The following is a 14,771-nucleotide window of genomic DNA, read 5'->3' as shown; positions in this document are numbered from 1 at the left end:
CTCAAGTCACAATCCCATGGTTTAGGAGTTCAAATCCTGCATCGAGCCCTCTGCTGTCACCACTGAGCCCACTTTGGATCCTGTGTCCCCCTCTACCTCTGCCTCTCCTCCACTCTCTCTCAAAAATGAATAAACATTAAAAAACCAAAACATGAAATGAAGGATAAAAATCATGATCACTTCAATAAATGCAAAAAAATATTTGACAAAATCCAACTTTCATCCAAGATTAAAACGCCCAACAAACTGGGTTTAGAGAGAACGTACCTCAACATTAAAGGCCAAATCCATATCTATCATCATACTCAATGGTCAAAATTGATAGTTTCTTCCCAAAGATCACAAAGAAGAGAAGGATGTTCACTCTTACGACTATCTTTCTTTCTTTTAAAGACACTTCTTTTAGACTCACTACTTTCATTCCACATGATTTGGAAGTCCTAGCCTCAGGTGAGAAAAAGAAATAAAAGTCATCCAATAGAGTTAAACTGCCACTATTCGCAGGTTACATGATACTATCTATATATAGAAAACTCTAAAGACCCCATTAAAAAAAACTACTGGAAGTCATAAATGATTTCAGTAATATTGCAGGATACAAAAATAATATACAGAAAACTGTTGTGTTTCTATAAGCTAATAATGAAGTAGTAGAGAAATTTTTAAAATCCTACTTATGATTTCACACCCCCCCATAAGTAAATAAAACACCTAGGAATAAACTTAACCAAGGAGATAAAATACATGTACCCTGAAAACTGTAAAACATTGATGAAAGAAATTGAAGATGACACAAATGGAAAGACACAAATTCATGGATCAGAAGAATTAATACTGTAAAATTCCATACTACCCACAGAATCTACAGATTCAATGCATTCCTATCAAAATACCAATAGTTTTAAACAGAACTAGAACAAATAATTAAATTTTGTATGTAACCACAAAATACTCTGAATAGTTGATGCAATCTTGAGAATGAACAAAGCTAGAAGTATCACAATCCAAGATTTGAAGACATGCTATAAAGAAGTAATAAACATAACAGATCAATGAAACAGGATAGACAGACTAGAAATAAACCGATGCTTCTATGGCTAATTAATCTATGACAAGGGAGAATATGCAATAAGGAGAAGACAGTCTTTTCCATAAATGGTGTTGGGAAAACCAGAAAGCTACATGCAAAAAAAAAAAAAATTCAAACTGGAACACATTTTCCCATCAAATACAAAAATAAACTCAAAATGGATTGAATACTTAAATGGACACCTAAAAGTAAAGAAATGATAGACAATGTAAGCAATAATGTCTGACATCAGCCTTAGAATCATTTTTTCCATTTTTTCTAGGTATGTCTCCTCAGCAAAAGGAAACAAAAGCAAAAACAAACTGTCGGAACTATACTAAAACAAAAAGCTTTTTGAAGGAAACCATCAACAAAACAAAAAGGAAACCTACTGAATGTGAGAATATAATGACAAATGACATATTTAGTAAGGATAATATCCAAAATATATATTAAAAAATTCATATGATACTAAAAAAATCCAAGAAAAAAATAGGCCGAGCACCTGAATAATTTTCCAAAGACCTACAGATGACTGACACATGAAAAGATGCTCAACATTACTTCTCATCAGGAAAATTCAAATGAAAACCACAATGAGAGATCACCTTCCATTTGTCATAAGGACCAGAATAAAAAAGGCAAGACACTGTATGTGTTGGTGAGGATGTGGGAAAAAAGGAATCCTCATGCACTGTTAGTGGGAATGTCACTTGGAACAGTCACTGTGGAAAACAGTATGGGGTTCCTCAAAAAATTAATAGAAATACTATATGATCCAGTTGTAGCACTGGTATTTACCCAAATAAAATGAGAACACTAACTCAAAAAGATACATACATCTTAATGTTTACTGCAGCATTACTTACAATAGCCAAAGTATGAAAGTTATGAATAGAAGTACCCATCAATAGATGAATAAAGAAGGTGTTATACACTCACACAATGGTCTGTTACTCAGCCATAAAAAGAATGAGATCTCGCCATTTGTGGCAACATAGTTAGACCTAGAGTGCATTGTACTAAGTGAATTAAATCAGACAGAGAAAGAAAAATATCATGTGATTTCACTTATATTTGGAATCTAAAACAAAACTGATGGTTCCCAGAGAAGAGGAGGGAATGGAATGGGCCAGAGGAATGGAAAGGGAATGGGTAGGAAATGTTTGAAGGGGAATGGAAGTCAAGGCTTCCAGTTATGAAACGAATAAGTTACAGAAATGAATGATACAGCATAGAGGATATGGTCAATGGTATTATAATACATTATATGGTGACCTATGGTTGCTAAGGTTGTGGCGAGTATAGCATACAGAGTTGTCAAATCACCATGCTGGATACCTGAAACTAATGTAATATTGTCATGATACTTAAAATTTTAAATGAAAAATAATTTAAAAAATTAAAAACAATTTTAAATAAAAAAGCAAGCATAAAGAGTATTTTCTACTCATTAGTAAGACCTAATTATATATTTTGGCTCCTCCTAACTTTCACATAGTTTGGGGGTGCGCACCAGGCTTGAGGCTCCTTTACACGAGAGAGATATGGTCCTTGCTGAATTCTGTATCTGTGTGTGGTTCCAGTATCCCTTTGATAATTTAAAGATCAGTTACTTTACCAGGAGTGCTGGCCTTTCCTCTTTGGGAAAGGAGATAACGTGTGTGTGTACGCGCACACACACACACACACACACACACACACACACACACACACACACACACCAAGCACTCTGATTCTTATCACAGATGACAAGACAGCCACACGCTAGGTCAGTCATGAGGCTCCATCTTTAATGCTTCTAACTGTGAACATGAAGCTTGCCTCCTGTACATAAATCCATGATGAAAAAGACCATATGCTGTTATATATCAACATAAATTTCCCAAACAAATGTTCATATCTTTGCAGACACAAGGCTTCTGTTCCTCCATCCACAGTAGGGAAATGATATTTTTATACAGGCATACGGTAATAAGACCTAGTTACCTTCAAATTCTTACACTTGTAGTTCACTGCCAACTGTTTCCTGCTCTACCACCAACAGGTGCTCTAGCATAAACCATTTGGATGAGGAGACATGCACCTAAAATGCTGTATGCTAGTGATCCTAAAAAGCAACTCATCTCTTAGAAGAAGTAACAGCTTCTCATAAATATCCAAGCCCTTTAATGATATGCTGAAAAGGTTGTGATAAAAGACCCCTGTACTTGATGAATTATGTAAAACAGAAAATAGCTTCAAACATAATTTATTGCTCAGCTTTGTCTCAAGTTAGACCTAACTGAAGCACATGGAGTCAAACCTGAAATATAACATCAGAACCCTATCCCTTCTGACTCCCAGATTATAGCATGAATTCAAGGGGAAAGTACATGCATAGCAAAAGCAATGTGATAGAGAGCTTAAAAATGTCTGACATTAAAAGCCATGGGTTCCAGCCATTTACCAGCCATATGAGCCTTGTGTAAGTCACTTCACCTCCTTGAATCTTTGGTTTCCTCATCATTAGAGTCAGAGTAGTAATAGCATCTCAACTTGTCTCACAAGTACTAAGCAATTTCTAGTTTATGTAATATCTCATCTCATAAATAAACCCATTTTAGAACTAACAGCTTCTTATTATCATCCTAACTAGATAATATTCAATGAGGGTTTGAGGATCAAGGATTCTCCTACATTGCAGGTACAAGACGTTTTGGTTTTATATGTAGAAAGCACTTTTATATATGTGTAAATGTTCTAAAAGGCATTTTTTCTGGCATTTTTGGGGCAGAATGAAGGTTAATTTTTTTAATTGTATATTCTTTGCATTACTTTTTAATGATCAAAATGTTATTCTTCTTGTACTAAGGCTATAATTGAGAAAAAGGTGTGAACCTTGGGACAAAATGAAGGTGGGAGGAAGAAAGGCACAAGAAAAAATTTCCAATATTTAGGAGAGGGTAGGAATTTCCATTGTATGGGCTGAAGCCGGAAAAAGGAGAAAGAAAAATATTGTTTCCTGTAATTGCTGAGTTTGTGTTTCCTCATCTCGTTGATTGAAACATTCTAGCCCAAATCAGTGCCCAGTGGACTGTCTCCCTTGGAGGCAGAGGCCTGCAGGTTAGCAAGACAACAGTGCTCATAGTACAGTTTTGCCACCAAGAGCAACCTCTGCTTCTGGATGGTGGGCAGCTTAGCTTTCAGCCCCAGAAGCAGAGCTTACTACTGTGGTTGTTCTCTAGGTGGTAGCATTCACACAGTCTGTGTGCCCCGACCTGAGTAGCCTATGCTGCAACCTTCCAGGCAGAAGAATCATGGATGTGGGTCAGCATAATATGCTAATTTCATTGACTAAAAGCCACATTGCTTTTATTCCCTGTTTATTATGGAAGTTTCTTTTCTGTTCTGAGTCCCATTTTGAATTATTGCAGAAGCACATTGTCCAATATGGTGCACCAGAGATTATAAGTCCAAATGATGGCAATACAAAAACTCATCAATTAATACAGTCCCTGCAGTACAAAATGTCCTCCAATTTGGACAAGATGGATCAATTATTAAATTCACAGAGTGAAAGGAAATTCCAAAAATTAAATTACCATTTTAATTAAAGTCCAAAAGAATTCAAGTCCAAATGTTCCCTTTCCTAAATTAATTTTCTTTTGAGGCTCAATCAGTCATTGTTTCTTCAGTAGCTACAGTTTCTGAAGCTTTGATCTTGAATCATTACAACCCAAGTTTCCCACGAGCCTTACCTTTTGGACTCTAAAGTATCAATAAGGCAGAAAAGCTTATTTAGGCACTAAAAGAGCATCTAAGATTTATTAAAATCTTGCATGCAAATCCCCAGTCCCAAAACAGTTATCCCAAGCAAACTGATGTTGACAGAGACAGGTGCATAGTACATTTTAAAGCAACATTACTATCCATAACCTAAGACCATGGCAGACATTTACCTTCATTGCAGGGATGACATGAAATGGCACATAGCCCATGAAGGTTAGAAGTGAGGCAGTTGAAAGAAGAGAGACAAAGAGGGGGTTTTATTTTTATAGTATTAAAACAAAATAAAAACTGGTTTTAAAAGTGTGGCTCTAAACTTACTGAGGACTGTTGTCCAAAATGATTAAAAAAATGTAGACTCAAAGGTTTTGGTAGATTTGAATTTCAGACAATTTGGACATTTCCTGGCTGAATGATTTTCTTGAACTCAATGATGCCTAAGAGTGTTATCACACATTAAGTACCTTTTGAAAGTCCCTGCAAAAAGCCTTTATCATTATGTACCTCTCTATTAATGTATAGATCCTCATACCATTAGAACCAAGTTCAAAATTCTTAACATTATTCATGACTCTTATGGATAGTCAAATCCTTAAAGTTGGAAATCCTGACATGATCACCAACTTTCCAGGCTTGTATGTCCCTCGTGATCTCTACTCTTCAAATATGCTCTGGTCCCAACCAGGCCTTTTAACATGTCTCTGAATTATTCTGTGCCAGGCACTGTGACAATACTTTCATATTTTACTACTTAACTTTGATAATTATCCCCTGGGATAAGTCTGAATAATGAGGAAACAGGCTCAGAGAATAAAGTGACAGCCCCAAATCACACAACCTGTCAGGAAAAGTGTGAGAATTTGCATGCACAGTTAGAATTCATTGAAAGCCTATTCTCTTAACTATTTTCCTACTATGTAGTGGGCTATAATAGCTGAGGCTTGGCACCAAAACATCTGCTCTTTCTAAAATATAACTGCAGCATTCATATCATAAACTATACATATTAATTGTATTTAATTATAGTTAGTGCTGTGTGTCTAGAGTGGTGAAGAGTGTGTTTCAGTTTCCAGCAATACAGCAGAATAGATAACCTGAAAATACTACCATTACAGAATACCTCCATACTCCCTTGAGAAAGGATGCTTTACGTTGCTTAGTCTGGCAATAACATGTAGAAGGAATTAGAGTAGTATCCAACAAGATAAAAACAGTCTTACTATAAAATGTTTTTGTTGACTTTTCAATAATACAGACCTAGAAAGTTTTTCAAACTTTCCGGGTAATCTGTCTACTAGAAAATTGTATTTATAAATATGTTCATATGTGTGCAGGCATGACCCACCTTCAAAGCAGAGTCTCTCTCTCTTTTTTTTTTATTAAGTATTGAGATGTCAGTTCTCTTAATTTGTTAATTTGAAAAATGCATCCTGTGCACCTTTCCAATTTGCATACCTTTTCTGATTTCTCCTGCATTTTCTAATTCTAACACGTGCAAAATATACAGGATGCTAGGAAAAGGTCAATAGATGGTACTATGAAAATATTTAAAAGAAAAATGTATTGCTTCCATCTGCTTATTAGCATATTATACAATGTTCCACTTTATATCCTTCAGTGAAGGAGTCATGTGGGTCACTCTACACATTGGCTGGTGAGTGTATTATTCCTGCCAAATCATTCAGTTGAGATGGGAACATTAATTTATTTGAGCAGACGTGTATATATGTGGCTTTAACAAAACAGCCATATGCTGCTCCAATAATTAACATAACAAAGAAAGCACAATTCATGCCAGAACCTACCCTAGAACTTTAGAAAAGGACCATGGTGAATGTTCTGCAACCTGATTTTTGGGTGGCATTTCATTTGTTCTGATGATCTACACCAGTCTAGGCCAATACATATTATCCCAGTTAAGTGTGAATTCTGTGATGTTTTGTGTTAGCGTTGGGATTCCTTCCTCTCTCTAAAGGATTTTGACTAGGGGTTTTAGAACATAGCCATAGTTCCTTGTACATAGATTTTTTTTCTTTTATCCAAAACTTTGTCAGGTGGTTTTTCTTGTCACCATCTTTAAATAGATCTTACTGAGGTCGCTATGGTCCTGAGGCTAAGCCTCACTTAAAGTCTGATTTTCCCAGGGTTGCTGGCATTATTTTTGTAAAATAAAAAGTATTTTACTATAAATGTAATATATATAGGACATTCAGAAATAGATAAGGAGTAGGAAGATGGGAAACCCTCAGTTGGACTACCTAAAAATTACTACTGCTAACATTTTTGTGCATTCTTTACTATAAAGATTTTATACAATTTTTCAATATCATATGGTCATGAATATATCATGCAATTTTTCTTTTAATATAAGTATATTCCCACACTATTATGAACTCAAACAAAACTTTTACTCGCTACTATACTGGAGAATATCATAACCTAAATATTTTCAGAGAATTTGGTGATTTCCAATATATTACCATAGAAATATACGTGAATGTTACCAAAACCATATTAGAGATACCTACTGTTATTAGTTGCTTGTTTATCTTTCCAGAAATGTCAATTAATTTAGAAACATGTATGTATATATATGTATTTAATTAGAATGGGCTGATAGCCATAGTCTTCATCTTGTTATTAAAAAAATTTTTTGTAATGTTTATTTATTCTTGGGGAAAGGGGGCAGAAAGAGGGAGAGAAATAGAACAAATGCATAAGCAGGGGAGGGGCAGAGCCAAGAGATGAACACAGAATGTGAAGCAGATTCCAGGCTCTGAGCTGTCAGCTCAGAGCTCTATGATCATGACCTGAGCTGAAGTCAGATGCTTAACTGGCTAAGCCACCCAGTCACCCTTCATCTTATTTTTTTTTAAAGTATAAATGAACACTGTAATTTTCACAGGCAGCATATTTTCCAAGTAGTAGCACAGAATCCAGAGTCAGGTTGCCTGATTTGAATTTTGGCTTCAGCTTGTAATAGATCAAATAATATACTAAGGTTGCAAAAGCTATCTACAGCTCAATTTTCTAATTCATAAAATCAGGTTAATAGTGCCTAATTTATAAAATTGTTATAAAAATTAAATGGAATACAGTAAGCATTATACAGTTGTCTGTTAATTTCTTAAATTCATCTCTAACAATAATTTAACATACCATAATATGGTTATAGCACTATTTTATTCGTTATCATAGTCTATTTCATACAAAATTGCAATAAACATCCTTGTAAATAAATCTTTTATCCATATGTGAACATATCTGTTATATCTGCAGTTTAAATTTCTAAAAATAAAATTGCTGAGTCAAAAGATAAACCTACCTTTTAAAATTTAATAATGATTGCCAAATTGCCTTCCACTGTGGTCATACCAATTTTACTGCTACATTATGGAGTAACTGTCTCCTTACTCTTGAGGTAACATCCTTTGTTAATTCAGGAGTTAAAATAAGTTACCTTGCTTTAATTTGCATTCCTCTAATAATGTGTGTGATGCAACAGCTACTCATAAATTCTAAGGCAAAATAGATTTTTTAAACTATATGAACTATAGAATCATGCCTTTTATTTTTTTAATGATTATTTTTGTTAAGTATGTTATAAATAATATTTTGTTTTAGGTGTTGAAAGAAACCCTCAATTAGTATTTGCCTTTTGTTTGTGATGCACTGTTTTTTTTTTAATGTATTTGGAGTCAGATTCAACTTTAATTTTTTAAATAATTGGAATGTCATAATTAGAATAGCCTTCCACAGTCTAAGGTTACTAAATGTTACTGAGTTATCTAAGATTACTAAATAAAAATGTAACCAATTTTATCTCCTAGTGTTTTTGTTTTTGTATGTGTTTATTATATATGTATCTACCTAGAATTCATTTTACTAAAATAATTAGAGACTTAAATATATATTCCCTCTAAAACTCGTTATTGTCCTGAACTATCATTCTTATCAAATTTTTAAAAATTCATATTTGTGTTAGAATTTTCTGGATTCACTATTCTTTTCTACTATTCTGTTCTTGTTCCTATCTAAACTATTTTTAAGCTTAGAAAGCCTTCTACCTCTGGTAAGATTTTTAGAAATCATCTCTATTTTCCTTTGCATTTTTAAATTTTAAAATTTCACTTAGTCTTTAATCCACAGGAATTTTACTTTGAAAGATATGAGATCTCCTAGGCCCTTCTCTTATTAATGTGCTAGGTCCATTTTTATTTCTCTAAACATGAAGAATACTAAGTCCATCAAATATTTTTCTTCCTCAGACTTTCTTTAACAGCATATATTTATCAGGGATTCTTAATATTATGCTTCAGATATACTGCTCAAGAAATATTACTTTTTAATGATAGGATTATTCAAATTTTAGAATCTAGGATTGTGATCCCTTTTTATTATTATTTTTTGGTATAAAAGTTCCTATTCTTATAAGAGGGGCTGGAGGGACACAGACACATTGTTACTCTTGCCTTCTGCTTTTCGTTGGCTTCATGCAATCCAGTTGTCTTCAATTATAGAATTTTCCTTGAGTGAGTCAATTGACAGCACAAGTAACTGTATTTCACCTCCTTGGAGACAATCTACTTGTTTTGGCCTTGCACACAAATGGATCCTAAATAGATGAATGAGCTAAATGTAAGACAGAAAACCATCAAAATCCTAGAGGAGAAAACAAGACAACTTCTTTGACCTTGACTATAGCACCTTCTTAGACATGTCTATGGAAGCAAGGGAAACAAAAGCAAAAATGAACTACTGAGACATAATCAAGATAAAAAGCTTTTGCGTAGTGAAGGAAACAACCAACAAAACTAAAAGGCAACTGATGGAATGGAAGAAGATATTTGCAAATGACATACTGGATAAAGGGCTGGTATACAAAATATATAAACAACTTCCCAAACTCAACACCCAAATTTCAAATAATACGGTAAAGAAATGGACAAAAGACATGAACAGACACTTTTTCAAATAAGACATCTGGATGGCTAACAGACACATGAAAATATGCTCATCACGCATCGTCATAGAAATACCTGTCAAAATGACTAAAATTAACAACACAAGAAACAACAGATGTTGGTGAGGATATGGAGAAATGGGAACCCTTTGCACTGCTGATGGGAATGCAAACTGGTACAGTCACTCTGGAAAACAGTATGGAGCTTCTTCAAAAAATTAAAAGTCAATGTTTATAGCAGCATTATCAATAATTACCAATATACGGCAAGAGCACAAATGCCCACTGACTGATGAATGGATAAAGGAGATGTGAAATATGATAGATGATAGATAGATATGGTGTATGTATATCCTGAGTACAGTAACTTATATATTCTATCATAATCCTAACCTAACCCTATCCTTAACCCCTAACCCTATATTACTTGGTGGTCAAAAAGAATGGAATCTTGCCATTTGCAACAATATGGATGGAACCAGAATGTATTATGCTAAGTGAAATAAGTCAGTTGGAGAAAAATAAATATCATATGATTTCACTCATATGTGGAACTTAAGATACAAAACAGATGACCATGGGGGAAGGGAAGGATAAAGAAGATAAAAACAGAGAGGGAGGCAAACCTTAAGAAACTCTTAAATACAGAGAATAAGCTGAGGGTTGCTGGTGGGATAATGGGCTAAATGTGTGATTGGAATTAAGGAGGGCACTTGTTGGGAAGAATACTAGGTGTTATACGTAAATAATGAATCACTAACTTCTACTCCTGAAACCATTATTACACTATACATTAACTAACTTGGATTTAAATAAAATTAAAACAAAAAATCAATGGACTCTGGTATGTAGAAGCCACTCATTCACTCACTGGCTCATTCATTCATTCAAGAAATACTTGTCAAACATATGTTATGTCAGAAAACTACTCAATAATGAAGATAAAATGGTGAATTAAACAGACCCCCTGCCTTCAAGCAGCTCACAGTCTAAGAAAGGAAGCAGATGATACAATATTAGAAGTTAAAAGATAAGGCAGGAGTAAGCACAAAGTGAAGAGGGTGGTCAGGCATGCCTGAGTGAGTGATATCAATGCTGAGCCCAGGAGAACGAGTAGGAATTAGTGAGTTAAATTCTGTTTGTGTGTGCATGTGTGTGTGTGCATACGTGTGCATGTGCATGAGTTGGGAGAAGGGTGTTATAATAATCTTCCAAGTACAAGATTAAAGAATATAAATTTTTCATTATAGTCATTCAATTATCAAAGATCTCACAACTATTTGTGACTCATATTTCAGAGTGCCTTACATCTAGAAAGTCTTTACTAATATGTTTGTTTTACTAAAATCACACTCAGAAGAAAGATGGTCTGAGGGAAGACCTGGATATTGAAAAGGCATTTAACCCTTTTAACAGTTCTGTTTTAAAGACAGTTTTTATTAGCCTTATTATGTAGATGACTAATTAGAGCCCAGAAATTCAAAGTCTAAACAGCTAGTGAATGGCAATGTCAAAATTTGAGTGTGGGTCTCTGGCCAACCTCTGAATCCCGTACTTTTTCTCCCATCCCATACTAAAGATCTTTTGTGATTTTAGATGGTGACCTTGTGACTCATCTCAGATTCTGAGACACTCATATTCCAGTCTTCTTTATTCCATTTGATAGACAAATGAAGATAATGAACTAAGTAACAGTGTTTTTCTATTTTATACTTTATAATTTATTTTATTTACAATGTATAAATATATTATATTTATTTTTTTATGTTATTTTATAAATAATATTTATATTGAGCTTAGCACATCAATCTTTACAGAATGAAATATATTTGAGGAAAAGGGAAAAGTTTTCCTGCAATATATACCTCTTTAAACAATTTATAAATGACTTCCTATGATAGATCTTCTCTGTAAATTATCATTTTTTTCTGAAAAAATTTTCCCCAAAAGTGATTCAAACATGAGGTATACCATCTGTAAGGTGGCATTTTTGCCTTCATCAATTAGAGTTGGCTTTAGCTGCTTGAGCAGAAATCTGAGTACAGTAACTTACTTGAATGGTAAAATATTTTGCTTTTCTCCAGTAATAAGACATATTGAGGTAGCCCAATGTCAGTGCAGGTTATGGAGTAAGTCACTGAGTACTCAAAATCTTTCTAATCTTCCAGGATTTGTTGGTCACTGGAGCTAAGTTCTAGGCAGAAATAGAAGACCAAAAAGCTGGTGCTAGCTGAAATCTATACCCTTTTATCAGGAGAATAATAATTTTCTCAGAACATGCAGTTAATGCACTTTTATGTATGTCACCTGGCCATTACAAGCATCAAGACAACCTGAGAAGTCAAGCTTTTCAATTAGGCAAAGTATAATTAGGTTCTCATAATTAGGAAGGAGGAAACAGATATGACCACATTGTGAAAATAGCACTGAAGGAAATCAGCTACCTAATCCCAGAAATGTGATGGTCTTAAGGCAAATCTTGATCATAAAAATGTTGCCACCCTATTACAAACAGGCACTATGAAATCTACTAAAGGTTAAGAAAAGACATTTACTGGAGAGAGAGGAAAAACATAGTAAATAACAGCATAAATCATTATAATACTTTCAGAGCTTTTAGTGAAAGCATAAAAGACATTGTCATTAGAGAAAAAAAAGCCTGGGTCCATGTTTTGTTCCTTCCTAAGCCATGTGATCTTAAAACATTCATAAAATCTCTCCTCTCAGGCAAGGGCAATTTCATTGCCTCTAAATGATACCAGATCAATCATTAAAAAAAAAGGCAAAAGAATTAAACCAGCATTTCACAGAAAAGAAAACATTACTGACCAACAAATCAGTGAAAGTATGCTCATCCCCATTAGTAGGCTGGGTAATTCAAATTAAAACCACAGTAAAACATCACTTTGTACCCATAAGATTGGCTAAAATTAAAATTTGTCAATTTCAAGTGCGGACAGTGATGCAGCACAAGATTTGGCAAAGTGCAGTCCATGGTCCAAATCTAACCTACCACCTGCTTTTCTATAGCTCATGAGTCAAGAATGCTTTTTACATTTTTAAATGAAAATGTAAAAAAGATTATTAGTCTTTCATGGAGAACTATTGCCCAATTTTATCACTTGGGGCTAAAGTTTAAAGTATTTACCACCTGGCCTCTTACAGAAAAGATTTGCCAACCTATGCTATGGAACATGGGAATTCTCTTACACTGCTAGCAGGAATAAAATGATACAACTATCTAGTATGATGAATTGATACAAACTCGAGGACCTAGCAGTGCCCTAGAGAAATTCTTGCCCATTCAAATAGCACTGTTTCTAACTTGGGAAAAAATTGAACAAACCTAAATGTCTACTAATGACACAACAGAATGATAAAGTGGCATCCAACACACTGTGAATACAGCCATCATCACACCTCCATGAGTGAATCTCACAAAGAAGATGCTAAGCAGAAATATAAATTCTACAGTAGCTCTGTCCAATAGAAAAGTGACACATATTTCACTTTAAAATTTCTAGTAGCCATATTAAAAACAAAGCAGATTAAATTTTAATAATATATTTCATTCAACCTAATATATTTTACCCTAAAGTCAATATCAAAATTATTTATATGGTATTATGTTTTATACTAAATCCTTGATATCTGGTGTACATTTATAGGCATAGGACATTGCAGTTTGGACTAGTCACTTTTCAAGTATTCAGGAGCTGTGTGGCCATCTTATTGAGCAGCACAGTTTAAGAAGATGCCAACAGTATATTTACATTCCATCTTCAAAGGAGGCAAAACTAAATGTTATGCTATTTAAGGATACATATATGTGGTAAAACTACAAAGAAAAGTAAGGAAGTGATAATCCAAGATCCAGATGTCTGTGACATTGGGGGAAGGTAAAGGATTACTGAGATGGAGGGCTCACGCTCAGGGGCTCAAAGGTGCTGATACTGTTCTATTTTGTAAGTTGATGGTGGGTGTATGAATGGTTGTCTTCATCACTATTTTGAAGCTCTTTACTCTCTCATTAAAAAATATAAAAGTAAATCACTATATCAGATGCTTACCTCAGAGAGAAGTTATAATATAACTGCTGTGCAAAAACTTTTTGAACAGTAGAACAGAATGTAAACAGACAAGTTAGTATCTATTATTGTTCCTTATAACTTTATAATTGGAAGGTCCATATGTGCAGAAGTTGCCACAAGATAGTGACTTTAAATAGAGAGAACTGAGCAATACAAGAGAATGTAAACTGTTAGTTGATACCCACAAAACAGAAGAGGAGAAATGGAAAAAATCAATAAGGAAGAAAGAAATCTGCATAAGTGGCAACAGAGACATGTGCAAGTCTTGAAGGGTGACCAGCTGTTGCATCTCTGAGATTTGTCAAAAAAGACTTGTGGGGGAGAGTCACTTGACAGGAAGCTGTCACAGAGGCCTGGGAGGGAATCAGGGAGGTGATATCCTTCAGGGTGGGATGGAGAGCAGTAAACTATACTGGGAAAGAGCCCCAGGCAGATGCGGTACTTGAAGCGGGTCCTAATCTGCTGCACAGACTGTCTACACACACAGAGTTGCAATTGGCAGCAGGAGCACATGCTTGGCAGAGTCAAGGCGGCTTCTTTTTCTGGCTCTGCCACTCTCCCATTTTACCATTTTCAGTAACTGGCTTGAGGCAGAAGAAATGAGCTCTCTGCAGTGTTTCTTTCTCTTCTAAGATGAGGTGATGAGAGAGTTGGAGCGTGCATGGCCATGTAACAGGAGCAGAGAGCTATGTGGCTACCAGAGGAGCCTGTTCTGTGACCTCTCTCTTTTCACATGTGTATGAGAAGGTAGAAGAGCGATAATCAGTGACTAAGACCTGACTAGGTCTTCCCAAACAATCTCCCATAGAAGTATTCAAAATGGGGTAGAAAACAATGTCCCTTTGGAAGATCACATGTTCATATAGCTACTGAGTTCCCA

This window comes from Suricata suricatta, chromosome 8 (assembly GCF_006229205.1).
Source record: "Suricata suricatta isolate VVHF042 chromosome 8, meerkat_22Aug2017_6uvM2_HiC, whole genome shotgun sequence".
NCBI classification, from domain to species: Eukaryota; Metazoa; Chordata; class Mammalia; order Carnivora; family Herpestidae; genus Suricata; species Suricata suricatta.
The sequence above is the reverse complement of the archived record's forward strand: the minus strand, read 5'-3'. Positions refer to the sequence as shown.